Source organism: Centrocercus urophasianus, unplaced genomic scaffold, assembly GCF_019232065.1.
Source record: "Centrocercus urophasianus isolate 14NV4802_14NV808 unplaced genomic scaffold, USGS_Curo_1.0 seq_10, whole genome shotgun sequence".
Classification (NCBI taxonomy): Eukaryota; Metazoa; Chordata; class Aves; order Galliformes; family Phasianidae; genus Centrocercus; species Centrocercus urophasianus.
The window spans coordinates 722,139-735,543 of record NW_024884142.1 but is presented as its reverse complement, the minus strand read 5'-3'; the positions used below and the strand labels follow the sequence as shown (position 1 = coordinate 735,543).

At 45.1% G+C, this 13,405-nt stretch overlaps 1 protein-coding gene across 5 annotated transcripts in view; it reads right to left on the bottom strand.

Annotated features, from left to right (window-relative positions):
- Positions 1–7,840, bottom strand: part of ITSN2 (intersectin 2) — a 68,527-nt gene extending 60,687 nt beyond the window's left edge. For 2 of the 5 annotated variants that reach the window (XM_042827655.1, XM_042827699.1), the window contains exon 1: positions 7,798–7,840. The gene's annotated coding sequence lies outside the window, so the exon portion shown is untranslated. Of the gene's footprint in view, positions 1–2,173; positions 2,193–7,679; positions 7,718–7,797 lie in introns of those variants that run through there. The other 3 variants (XM_042827663.1, XM_042827673.1, XM_042827682.1) reach the window with 3 other exon arrangements.
- Between the last annotated feature and the right edge of the window lie 5,565 nt (positions 7,841–13,405).

The window sequence follows — 13,405 nt, the reverse complement described above, 5'->3', positions numbered from 1 at the left end:
GGGAAGGGAAGGGAAGGGAAGGGAAGGGAAGGGAAGGGAAGGGAAGGGAAGGGAAGGGAAGGGAAGGGAAGGGAAGGGAAGGGAAGGGAAGGGAAGGGAAGGGAAGGGAAGGGAAGGGAAGGGAAGGGAAGGGAAGGGAAGGGAAGGGAAGGGAAGGGAAGGGGATTTAGACAACATCTGAACTGGTCAGAATGCAGGATAAAGGGAGGGGGGAAAAAAAAGAAAAAAGCTTCTCTGAATGTTACAGAAAGGCCCTGCCCTGGAGGGCAGTGGGCACAGCCTTGAGCTGCTGGAGCTCAGGGAGTGTTGGGACAGGGCTCTCACCCACAGGGTCTGGATGATGCTGTGTGGAGCCACGGTTTGGACTCAATGGTCCTTGTTGGATCTCTTCCAATTTGGGATATTCTACAATTCTATGATTTGTGACTGGTATATTCTTTGTCATTTTACAAAAAACAGCCTTACCACAACCTTTGTTATCATACCTACATCACTTCTTTCTCCAAAATATTTCCTCAGAGAAACCACAGATGCATGGCTTCAGCTGGAATGCAGGTCTGGAGTACCTGGTTTGTCACCCCAGGTGTTACTGGAAGAAAGCAAACTCTACAGAAGCAACACATCTGGACACCTCTACAATTTTTCCACCTTTCTCAAGGACAGCAAGAAGCTGCACTGCAGATTTCTGCTGTAAGAACAATTAGGAAATACTGCACCTGATGAACATTACAGCTATTTGCTACTGAGCTAATTACAGATCATTTTCCATTCCTACTGTTTTGTACTTTCTGGTTTAAACCCTCCCTGCAATAGCAGGATCCCAGTATAACATGTTATTTAGGTGAGACCTTGTGTGGATTATGGCTATTTTAAAACCATAAGGCACTTGAAACGAAAGCTTTTAGAACCCAGTCAGTGTCAGCCTCCCAGGGGTGAGCTTTCTTCCAAGCAGCAGCCACCTGCATGGAGGCAATTTCAAGTCAACCAACCAACACATCCCATCAACTGTCCTTTCCAGGACTTCACCCCACGATTCAGTTTAGAACTGCAACAGAGGTAACCCAGAACCACTCCAACAACACCTTCAGAAGTGCCAGGTACTCCTCAGGGCATCTCTACATGGAGGAATTGCTACTGTGTAGTCAAAAAAGGGCAAACACCATTTAGACTTCAGTTTCTATTCTGCCCAAGTCAGGGCTCTAACATTGGCCAAAACACACCTGAAGTCAGCAGATAAACTCTTCCAATCAAAGAACAGCACACATGACATAAACATTAACTTCACTATTCCTCTGGAAGGATTTGTTCTGCATTTGGCTGCTGCATGTCGACATCTAGAAAGTCTCTGCTCCCACTCAATTCCATTTCCAACTTTAATAGCCTCCTGACCCTTGGATTACCTGCTAGCTTGAAAAAAGGGTTAAATGGCATTGGAATTCACATAACATTCTTCTGCCCAGCTTGCCTGATTCATGGGTTTTCTGAATATACTGACCATGCAAAATGGATGCCACGCAACATAAAAGAATCGCCGTTTCCACTGCGATGGCGAAACATAACTGTGATGGTTTGACTGTTTTCTTTTCAATTATTATTACTAGGTATTTTTCCACACAGCTGCCCAGTTCTTCAGAAGCCATTCAGAATAACACGACTCAGCTCAGCTCTGTCTGGGGAGCCATAAACCCTCCTATCATTTCTCTCAGACCCTCCCACATTTCACTGCACAGTCATTTAAGGAAGCTCATGCACAGAGTTCAGAGGAGCATCATAAGCTCAGGACTTCACCTTGCTATGTGAATATGTGTGTCACTAAGCTAAGAAGACACAGATCCCTGTCTGTTCATGCTGTCCCAGCTCTGATTCTTCCTTGCAAAGATGTTTTGAAGGAGAGAACAGGAGTCCCACTTTGGGAAACTCACTACTGAAACCTTATGGTCTTTCCCATAGGAGACGTGTACATGAACTTCAACAGAAAAAGATGGGAATTCAACCCAGCTCTGCCTCACACTGACAGAATACTAACCTGATTCCAGACAAGGAGACACATCACCACCTCCACTTTGTTTAGAAAGAAGGAAAAAAAAAGAAAAAGAAAAAAAAAAAAAGCAGCAGATAGATTTAAAAGAAAAAGTCCACGTTAGCAACAAACACGAAAGCTCTCCATTTCTACCTTTGAGAAAGAATTCCAGGCTGTAGGTTGAAGCCTTCCCGGAGAACTGAAAGTGATACAATTGCTCCTGAATGGGTGGTAACTTAAAATACGCTCCTCTTTCTTGCTTCCTACTTCCTTATTTGCATGACTGCACTCGGTATGCTGCTTCTTGAAGTCTGCAGATCCCATTTTGAGACACAGATTTCAGCTCTAATTCTCTGCCAGCACCATACAAGAGCCCTAAGATGCCATCCAGTGAGCTCCATGCAGCTCCAGAAAACTTCCACATCGCAACCCCTGAATTCATAGGATCACAGAATCACCAAGGTTGGAAAAGACCTCTAAGATCATCCAGTCCAACCATCTGTGTCACTGCAGACTTAGGCAAAGCACCTGTGTCTGATGAGCTCTCTTTACTGTTATTTCTCATTCCAACCACAATGAGCAACACTCAGGGCAGGTTACTGATGAGCCCACCCATTTAACATCTTGTCAGACACTCTTCTCAAAGAGAATTTTGAGCCTCCTCCATCCATTCCAGCAGAAGTACAAATGAAATGTGCCTCCTAACAAAGCAGAAGTAACATAAGTACTCTTCTCTTACTATCTTCCACTTCAGATAAAGCAGCTGCTGTTTCTCCTTGATGGAACAGCCAAAGAAGCCCCACGGGAGAAGAAAGCCAGGCTGCAGCACCTCTCCCTTACCATCTGAAGATCCAAGTTCACACCACGCTCAGCCCCACCTGTGTCACAGTCATCCTGTCCCATCAGCAACTGCCCCTCCAAGCATTCCTACAACACAGAGACACCGAGATACAGGCAAAACCAGAACAACACTTGGGTGCCCTAAAACTATATGAGTGGCACACTGGGAAGTGCACAGCACCTACTGACAAACTACAGTTGTATGATCGTTAGTGTAAGAGCAGTAACTAGTTTTCAGGATCTCCAGTGTTTTGTGGAAGTCTGGCTTTGCTAGCTAAGCAAGGACTCTTTCAGGTCATAACAGGAAAACAAGTGAGGGAGAGGTTCAATTGGCATTTGGTTTTTAACCTTCAATTTGCTATACAGCGTGCAAGTAACGTGCTGACATTACAACCAAGCTTCATGAACTCAGGGAATCAATTGTTGTTGGAGTCAGACAAACATCAGGTGGTGAGGCACTGGAACAGGTTGCCCAAGGAGGCTGTGGATGCCCCATCCCTGCAGGCATTCAAGGCCAGGCTGGATGTGGCTCTGGGCAGCCTGGGCTGCTGGTTGGTGACCTGCACACAGCAGGGGGTTGGAACCAGACGACTGTTGAGGTCCTTTTCAACCCACGCCATCCTACGAGTCTATGATTCATCTCAATGTTGGGTGAAGTCCCAAGGAGCTAAATCATACATAGCTAGAAAGACAGTTTGATCTTACTAAATTCTTAGTAATGTAAACACATTAACACGTGTTAAGACTTAAATATTTAGTGTTAAAATTCTTCACCTCTGAGAACTAAGGTAGAGTTGCATCATTGGAAATCAGCTCTGATTTTTGATAGGCCGCAGTATGGCCATGATGGGTAATTCTTTTACACTGCAATTGTCATATTTTTAGAAACAAAGAGGAGTAACTCCTATTTCCTGTTCTTCCCAAACGTTGCTTCATGTACTGTTGAATCATGAACTACAGATAGCACTCAGGAGTGATGCCACAGCATTTCAGAAGCTTCACTTGCATCAGCCCTGAAACTTCTTAATAGAGGAGTCAACTCTGAACTTCAGTCTCCTCCTTCTAAAGCTGAAGGAACAACATCCAACACCAAGTTCTTCCCATCCCATCTGCTGCCCCTGGTACTGCAGTCCCAAAGCAGCACTGGACCAACGACATTTTTTCTACAACCTGTAACTGCAAAAAGAATTAAAAATAGCTCTCAGATAATTGTTCCCCATTAAGCAATTCCAGTGAATTACTCCATCATCACGTTACGTCATCTGAGTTTCATGTGGTATTCTGAGAACAAGAGTTACACAACGCAGTGCTCACTGCACACTACCAGCTCAACCCAGCCCAGTAGCAGCCAGCTCTGCCAGACTGCATTCCCCTACTGACCAAAGCAAAGCCTTAAACGTGCTGAAGTTCAGTAGAAACGAAACTGCATCAGTTCCACGTTTCCTTCCTGACTGCTATTTTACGCGTCTTTGAACATTTGGTGCTAAAGGCACCAGAAAAACAAGTCACTGCAGTCTCTGTATCATGCTGCAGTATGCAATACAGCAAAGCATGTGGGACTGCATGAGGAATCGAAAATGCCTTGTAAAACAAAATCAACTCCCTTGTTTTCTAGAGAAAGGCTTAGAGAATAAATTAAAAATCCTGATAGATGGATTCATCAGTGACCAAAAGCACAACGTGCCAGCGACCAGCATGCTGACATTTTTAGCCTGGCTTTAAAATTACAGTGCATATCAGTCCATCATTCAAAGGAAACTGAGCTTACAAGCCTCACGGTTCTGTAAAGATCCAGAAACTGAATTCCAGAGGTATTCTGGCACCTGCAACATTTGCAAATGAGCATTTGAAAATGTGAGGATCACTTAAAATAGCTGCTTTAGCACTGGAAGGCTGAGCAGATGCTCTAACAGGAGCGCTTCCCCTCCAAAGTATTCCTTTACACCATCCATCCCTGTGCAGGCTACAGAAGGAAAATGCAACTTCAAAAGGTAAAAGATGGTAAACTGATTTTAAAGCTAAAAGAATACAGAATACTGTTTTATCTCATACCAAAAATAAACATCACAACCTCGAAGTACTTTGTGCAAGTGTTTTACTGACAAGTGACAGTGCTTGAACGAGTCAAAGTCATAAAAAAGGTAATTCCCCAATTAGCTGCACGTTTGTTATCTTTATAGACCAGTGGTCACCTAAGACATGGAGAAAGGTAAAGAAAGGTCACTAACTTTCACACACCACTCAGCCAATGAAATGAGTGCTCCAATCTAGCAGTAATCCAGCACAAATTCACAGACATAAATCCTACTGCTCGCCCAGCTCTCACAAAGGGACCATGTTTATGTCAAGCCTTCCCCTGAAAACATGTCAGGATCCATCCTTTAAGCTCTTTATCTAGAGATGTGGCATTACTCTGAACTAAGAGTGACTTTCAGAAGTCAAAACAATGTGAAAACAATCAATGGCAGCAGATGCTATACGTGGAACAGAGCTGGGCCTGGTGCTGCCATCAACACGAGCTGAGGTCACTGCAAGACTTTGTGGCTTTGGAAAGGTTCTGGTGCCTGGGGGAGGATCTCGATGCTGGAAAAAGGCAAATATCACACCCATCTTCTACAAGGGCAAGAGGCACAATTCAGCCATATAAAAGGCTTCAATTCTGACTACAATCCTTTGAAAGATTAAGGAGGATAACCCATCCACCGGGAACAGGTTGCCCAAGGAGGCTGTGGATGCCCCATCCCTGCAGGCATTCAAGGCCAGGCTGGATGTGGCTCTGGGCAGCCTGGTCTGCTGGTTGGTGACCTGCACACAGCAGGGGGTTGGAACTGGATGAGCATTGTGGGCCTTTTCAATCCAAGCCATTCTATGATTCTGTGATGATTCTGTTGTAGCCATGTACTGATGCTTGAAGAAAAAGGTGAATGCAAACAGCCAGCTCACATTTATTTTGGATAAGCCACTCCTGGACCACCTGACAGCTTTCTCTTCTGATCTGAGTGCTCTGTGGATGAGGGGAGAGCAGCAGGTGCTGCTCATTTTGACTCTCCAACAGCTTTTATGAGGTCTACCAGTGCATTCTTATAGTGAGAGCCAGACTGGTGAAGCAGAGCAGTGGGCCAATACCATTTGACATCTTTGCTGATGAGCTGGGCAGCGGGACGCATAACCCTGCAGAAAGGATAGAGGATGCCAAGCCCGCTGCATGCTGCCCAGAAAGGTTGAGGATCTCCACCCCAGAGGCATTTCCGACATGGCTGGATGCTGATCTCAGCTGGCCCTGCTTCTAGCCAGGGTTGGACCACACCACCTCCAGAAGCCCGTTCCAAACTAAACTATTCTGCGATGACATTTTAGGTAAACAGAAGCAAAGGGAAACAGTTTAAAGGTATTTAAAAAAAAAAAAAAAAAGATATTTGAGGTATTTCCTCTCAAGTGAAAGCAGGCCAGAAACAAATATTAAAAATGAGGATGTCCAACTTCTGAGGCAATTTCAGAAAGGAAAAGAGAATAACTCAGGACTTCCAAAGGAATCTCATGAAACACCGCCTTCCTCAATTTTACGTGCTGACCAAGATGCTGCTTCTGTGGCAAGAGCAGACTTGCAAACTGTTAATTAACAGGTCAGAGATATCTGTCCCTGTTTGCAATAGGAACCAGAGAGCTGAGTGTGCTGCTGGGCAGGACCTAACCATGAGGACTTCTCTCAGCAGATACCTGTGGTCAGGAGGTGTGAAGCTTTTTGCTCTAAGTCAAGCACACAAACCACCTTTCTCTTTATAAATCCCATCTCTTTTCCCCTTCCAGCTCCAGACGAGTGGATGAATGAAGAACTGCTATCAGCCCCATGGTTTAACTTCAATTTTGATGGCTTGCTACTTTGCTTGGGAACAAAATTAATTTGCTTTTCTCTATTAAGGACCACAAACAGAATTATCTGTAAATAAAACTACTGTAAGACTCGCTGTGGTCCCCCTCGCTGTAATATCTGAAACTGAATAAAGCTTTTTCTCAGCAACACTGTTCAAAATCATTAACAACTCAGTTCTGCCTTGAACTTAATCTCTCTCTGCCCACAATCAGAATGGTAAGAAAGCATGCAGCCCATAAAGCACCGACAGCATGAAACGTCTGCAATGGACAACTCCATAAACGATAACGCTGTGGGAACGTTACATCCCAGACTGAGCTGCTCCTCGGATGTACCTCACATCCTTGATCCTGTACAGACAGGAGAAGGAACAAAAAAAATAAATGCAATTCCCTCAGGGCAGTAATTAAACGGAAAATCATACTCACTTGATCTAATTTGGGCACCTGACTGAGGAGGCTGACCAAAATCTCTCCATAGCAGAGAGCACAGAGCAGCCCGAACCCAAACCTGTGGGGATGCTCTTCATCCCCTGGACGTCACACAGGGCCTGGGCTCTGACCAATTATTTCTCCAAGGACCCAGAGTGCTGTGAAACACCGTAATTTAGCCAGGGGGAAAAAAACAACAACCGAACAACCGAAATACGATGGATGAACCCAACGGGAAGTAAAGTAGAACCATAAAAATGAAGCTTAGCGCAAGAATGAAGCCCAGCTAGCACCCAATTTACCCAATTAGCTGCTACAGCTCATTATTTCTAACCATCACCGCCGCATCGGCGGATTCAGCTGTTGGTCACGGGTGAAACCTTTGAGTTTCCAAGCAAACTACGTTTGTTTGTTGTTTTTTTTTTTTCCGTCGAGACGACGAACTGCCACCAACTTCAGCCCCCCGAGCCGCAGCTTCTCACGGCAGCGACACAACGCAGCGCTCCGTCCCGCTCACCGTCCGCCCCGCGCACCTCAGCGCCGCTCCCGGCCCCGCCGCGCTGACAGCGCCGCCGCTCACCCCCCTGTCCCCCCGCTCCGCACAGCCGAGCCGCCGCCGCCGCCGCCGCCGCTACCTGTTGCGCCGCCCGGGAGCGCCCGCGCCGCGCCGCCTCCTCCTTCGCCGTCCCACAACATGGCGGCGGGGGCGGGGGCCGCCCGCTGTGGGGGAAGGCGGCGGGCGCGGGCTGAGGGCGCCGCCGGGTGCTCGGCTTGGAGCGGTTCCCTACAGGGAGCTGCGGGTGCCGTCGCCGCGCACTGTGAAGCTGACCGGCGGAGCTCGGAAAGCAGCGCAAAGCTCCGTCAGTTGCAATCCCCTAAGCCTAACCTCCAGCCGGCCTTGGATAGGGCACCTTTAGGAGCCGCATGTAGTCGCAGGATTCATTCTGCAGCTTCCCTAGCAGGTGGAGCTTGCTACGTACCAAAAATTAGCGTCTTCCTGCTGCGTTTTTGCCGTGTAGATAATTACATATCATCTCCGAGTACAGTTTTTTCCAGTGACTCGTTCTTTCAGGTTCTCAGTGGACCCGTCCACTTTGTTACACCTTGTGCAATTCATCTCCATCCCCCCAAAGTCACGTCACTGTGCCATGTTTTGGTCACGGTCACACAGCAGGACGCGCTCCTGGACGCTGTATTTCTTTGGTGTTTAAGCTCAAATTGCTGCTCTGGTTGCCACGTGGCATTGCCAGCTTGAGTTAACATAGAATCACAGAATGGCCTGGGTTGAAAAGGACCACAGTGATCATCCAGGTTCAACCCCTGCTGTGTGCAGGGTCACCAACCAGCAGACCAGGCTGCCCTGAGCCACATCCAGCCTGGCCCTGAGACATATTTACCGTCCCAGCTTCCTCAGCCCTCTTTGATTTAATGCTCTCAAAGAGATGGCATTTCCCTTCCTTACTGCCAGCTCCAAAGTACACGATGTGATTTGGATGCACAGATATTTGCTGTGGAGGTGGATGAAACACGTGTTCATGCAGCACTTGCTCACTTTGTGTCTTAAATTGCTGTGGTTGTGCCATTATCTATGTCTTCAGCTGTGCAAATTCTGTGAGCAAAGCTTCGTTTCACTCCAAAGGGTTGGCTGAGGTAAGAGAACAGCACTGGCTGAGGCACAGATTCCTCTGGAGCCTCTCTGATGGTAATTTCTCATTTAAATTAATTTCTAATATCTCTTATAAAGCAGTCTTTAATCCCTTTACGACATACTACAGTGATATTGCCTGGTTCTCAATGTGACTTTGCTGCACAGGCATCACCTACAGCCTTCTTTGTATTTAAGAATAACACTTACATTGGACATAACAGCATTTAGATTCTCTCTTGCAAAGAAGTTTAAAGTAATAATAACCAGGTAAATGTATTTCTTCTTGTAGTAAGAAAAAGATCAAGCTGGTAATGATAGTAATAAAGCACTGAGGGGGAGGCAGTAGAAAACCTACCAGCAAAAGTCAGTAAGAAGTTAGACGAAGGTCTGTGAGCAGTTACAGAAGGATCATCAATCCTCCCTTGGATGCTGACCTGAATGAATTCTCAATGAACCTTACATGTCTTTCGTTCTATAATTAACGGCAGCGCCTGGGCTTGCCAAATGAAGGGAGTGAGGTGACATCCCGTGTAACATTGTTCCACTGCACAAAAGGATGGGCACCAAAGCTGGAGGAGGAGAGCTGGGGGAGCCCGTGCTTGGAACGAGGTAGGGCACGCTGCTGGGCACGTGATGCTGAGTCACACGGGGCAAAGTGTGGATGTACATTTGCTGGTTCGAAACGTATCTATAGTTCTGCAGTTATGCCTGTAGATACACTAAGCAGAAACACAGGGGTTATGCCTTCTTCAGTACCCCCCAGGAGAAAGCAGCAATGTAATGCAGCGAGATAACTACTAATTGCCTGCTATGACACAGAATTTAAGCCAGAAGCAAACTGCAATAATATGAGCTTTGTTGCCTGGGATGGAAACAGAGAGAAAGCAAAATCCAGCTGACTCCCTCGAAAGGAAAACCTTGAGTGTGGAATTAGCATATCAAAGCTTCATGTGTTATTGTAGACAAGTTGAACGCTGTTTCATCTTCATCATCACTAGCTAATCAGAGCTATTAGAACAACACATATCTGTAAGATTAATTAGCCAGCAGGAAGAGGAGCAGAACTCACAGGCTGCTGTGAACACACGGCAGCCCTCCAATCATTTTTCTTTGTAATTAGAGCAAAGTTTAGTGTGAACTAGAAAAAAATGCATCCTTGAAATGAACTAACTCTTACCCAGCTTGAGAAGACTCTCACAGAGGCATCTCAGGGTTTGGGGAAGAGTCTACTTTTTGCAAGCTTCATTGTGGTTTTGGGAGGAGATATCAAGTTTTAGGTAAAATAAAAGACCTTTCTTGCAGTAGTTGGTACCCTTTGGGCAAGGAGTAGGCAGTGGAAAAGCAACTTAAAGCTGCAGGAATAAGTTTGTTGGTCCTAGAGAGCCATTAAAGTGAAGAAAATTACTGATGAGTAATAAAGAACATCAGCTGAAAGGAGAAGAAACCAATCATACGATTGTATAGAAAGCTCTGAAGACACTGGGGCAGAGTTTCAGCATATTATCAACTCAAAAGAGATCAGTTAAGGCAAAATGTGTGGGAGAAACAGAAAAGAAGCAGGATATACTGTAAACAGTAGTAATGCTACTGTTAGCATTTACTATTCTGTAAGCCTTTGGTCATACCTGAGCCAAAAACAACTTACAACATAAAAGCTACCAAGGTCTTATGAAGAGAGGTAAAGTAACACGGAGTCTTTGCTGTCTTTAGCATAATAAGGGAATATAGAATAACAGAATAATTTGAGTTGGAAGGTGCCTTCAAAGGCCATCTAGTCCCACTCCCTGCAGTGACCACATTGCTCAGAGCCCTGACCATCCTGACTTGAGTACTGCCATGGACAGGCAGAGGGCACCACCACTTCTCTGAGCAACTTGTGCCAGTGCTTCATTACCCTTACTGTCAAAACTTTCTCTTTATATCCAACCTAAATCTCCACTCTTTTAGTTTGAGACCACTTCCCATGTCCCATCACAACTGACCCTGCTGTCTGTCCCCTTCTCTCTTACAGCCCCCTTTAGGTACTGAAAGGCCGCTCTCATGTCTCCCCAGAGCCTTCTCTTCTCCAGGCAGCACAGCCTCAGCTCTCAACCTGTGCTCACAGGGAATCTGTTCCATCCCTGTATATCCCTAATATCTCCATCAGTAATCAAATCCTTATTTGAATGTTATTATTTTGTAGGGGTGCAGAGCTGGTCTGCACTTGTTCAGAGCAGGAAAGATTCTTTTGGCCAATCATACTGAAATTATTTTGAGATTTATAGAAAAGCAATATAACCATAGAAAAAGTGGATTTTCAGGCAGGCCAGAATGTGTTGCGAAGGCAACATTGACTCATGCAGACTGAATTTTGGCAAGTAAAGTCTTACCAACAGCTGAACAGACAGAGAATTTAACTTGCAAAGCCTACCTACAACACAGGCATTGAGAAACAAAGAAGCACACACAAATTTCAGCTTTTAAGTACTGGCAGTAACTAATTAATAGCATTAAGCAAGGTTATTTCTTGCAATTCGTAATCCTTAATCTCTAATTAGTAAATAATACTTTGGAAGCCAGAGTTGCAAGTTCTTTTCAAATGCCTTTGTTTCTCTACTCTCATGTGTTATATAGCAAGCCAAGAAGCTAGTCCAATCCGACAGGTTGCCATCCTTAGTTATGTTTGGTGTTAACTGATTCCCCCCCCCCCCAAAAAAAAAGTTAGGTGCTAGAAAGATATTATTAGGTTTGTATTGTTAAGATAAAAGAGAGCCAGTGGTGTGAGGGTACAGGGGGCGGCCAATTAATGCATCGTCCAGCTGCTCCCAGGCCCCTCACAGGACCTGCAGCCCATCCAAGGCCCATCTCCAGAAGCCTAGAGGTGCACAGGAGCACAAAGGCAATGGCTAACCTAAATCACAATTGGTGATTGCTGCTCTGTACCAGCAGCTGCAAGGGAACAGTGGTTTCATGGGCTCCAATGTTCGGGTACAGCAATGAGTGAGACTGGAATCCAGGGAGCAGATTACTCTTAAGAAGTCACAAAGTGCCTCTTACCAGAATTTTGTGACACCCTGTAGAATTCTAAGATGTTTTTCAAAGATGAATGATATGAGAATCGGCTTTTGAAATAATAATTCTCTGATCTTTCATGGTGTTTTTTGAGTTGCTGTAAAAAGGAAAGTTTTCCAGATTCGGAGGGATCTGCAAAGATGCAGGCACAATGAGAGTAAATAAAACACTGCTGCAAAGAAAGACAAAACAGTGCAAGAGTAAATTAAATGCATGATTAATAACATAATTAATACAATCAGGCATTAATAGACAAGTCAAATATCGCTCTGGTTTTAAACCCTTTCATGTAAGCCTGCGCTGAAGCTCTGTTGCCAATGCCTGTGGCTCTGGGTGTTACAACGCTGAGTGTTGAGGTGCTGCTGCCACCCTCTGTCTGTCTCATATTCTGCAGAATTTTCCCCACACAGACAACAAAAGCAAGCAGGAACTGTTCTCACTAATGCTGCAAATAACAACTGTGTTGTGAATTCCAGCTGCTGGAGGTAAAGAAGTTGTTGCATCCAGAGGCTTGGGTCTGTTCTCCTGTCTTCAGCCAAAATGGAGTTGGCTTTTAGCTTCTGGGTTTTTCTGCACTTGAAACTTGTTTTTGAAGAGTGGTGAAGTCAAAGCAAGTCACTGTGTAACTTGGATGTGAAAGTTTAACAGAGTTCAGAGCTGAAGTCCAGGGAGCACAAAAAGAAAGAATATTATCACTCACTGCTGCTTCATTTGAATTTTTGTGCAAGATTTGTTTTGCTTTCAAGCTGCTTCTTGCTTTGGTAAGGGAAACCTATAGCAAGTTGCTGCTCTGCTTCATTGATTTCCAGAGGGCTTCTTAAAATTCATTTTCCTTAATAAAGCTGTAATGGTGAGACTCCAGAGTTACTAAATCAGCGACTGTTGTTGAATAACCCACGATTCTAATATTTCTGTGCAGTAATTCTCACCTATCTATTACTTTAACCACCAGTTCTGAATTGTTCAAGGCAAAATCCTTTCTGTTCTGAGTCAGCAGTGTCAGGAAATGAGCTTTTAGTGCCTAATAAAATAAATCTATTGGCACTTGTGCTGGAGTCCTTCCAAAGCGATGCGATACTGCTTTGCTGCACTTGAATTTGTTTTTCCCTTTTGCACCAGGATCATCTGGATTAAATACAACTACTTTGACTAATATCATGGCACCAGGTGAGTGTATGAAGTGCAGTGACAGCTGCAAACAGCAATTTCTCCCTGCCAGAAAGTGTACCGTGGTCCGTATTTCTACCACACTGAAGCCCTGGATCCTACAAGCAACCAGCTCAGCTCTGCCTAAAAAGCACTCTTTGGATCATCTTTATCAAAGAAATTAAAATCAGACAAGAGAGAGAAGCGTTCTGGGCTTCCTACAGGGCCACTGAAAAGGAATGGTGCTATAAAAACAATGCCAGGGGTATAACAAGCTTGTAGGAAAACTCCTATCTGTTTCAGCATCACAAAACATCAGTGCTGCAACACGTAAGTGAGAAGTTTCATCCACATCATTCCAGGTTGCTCTACGTCAGCACACCGCACTGTATTCAACT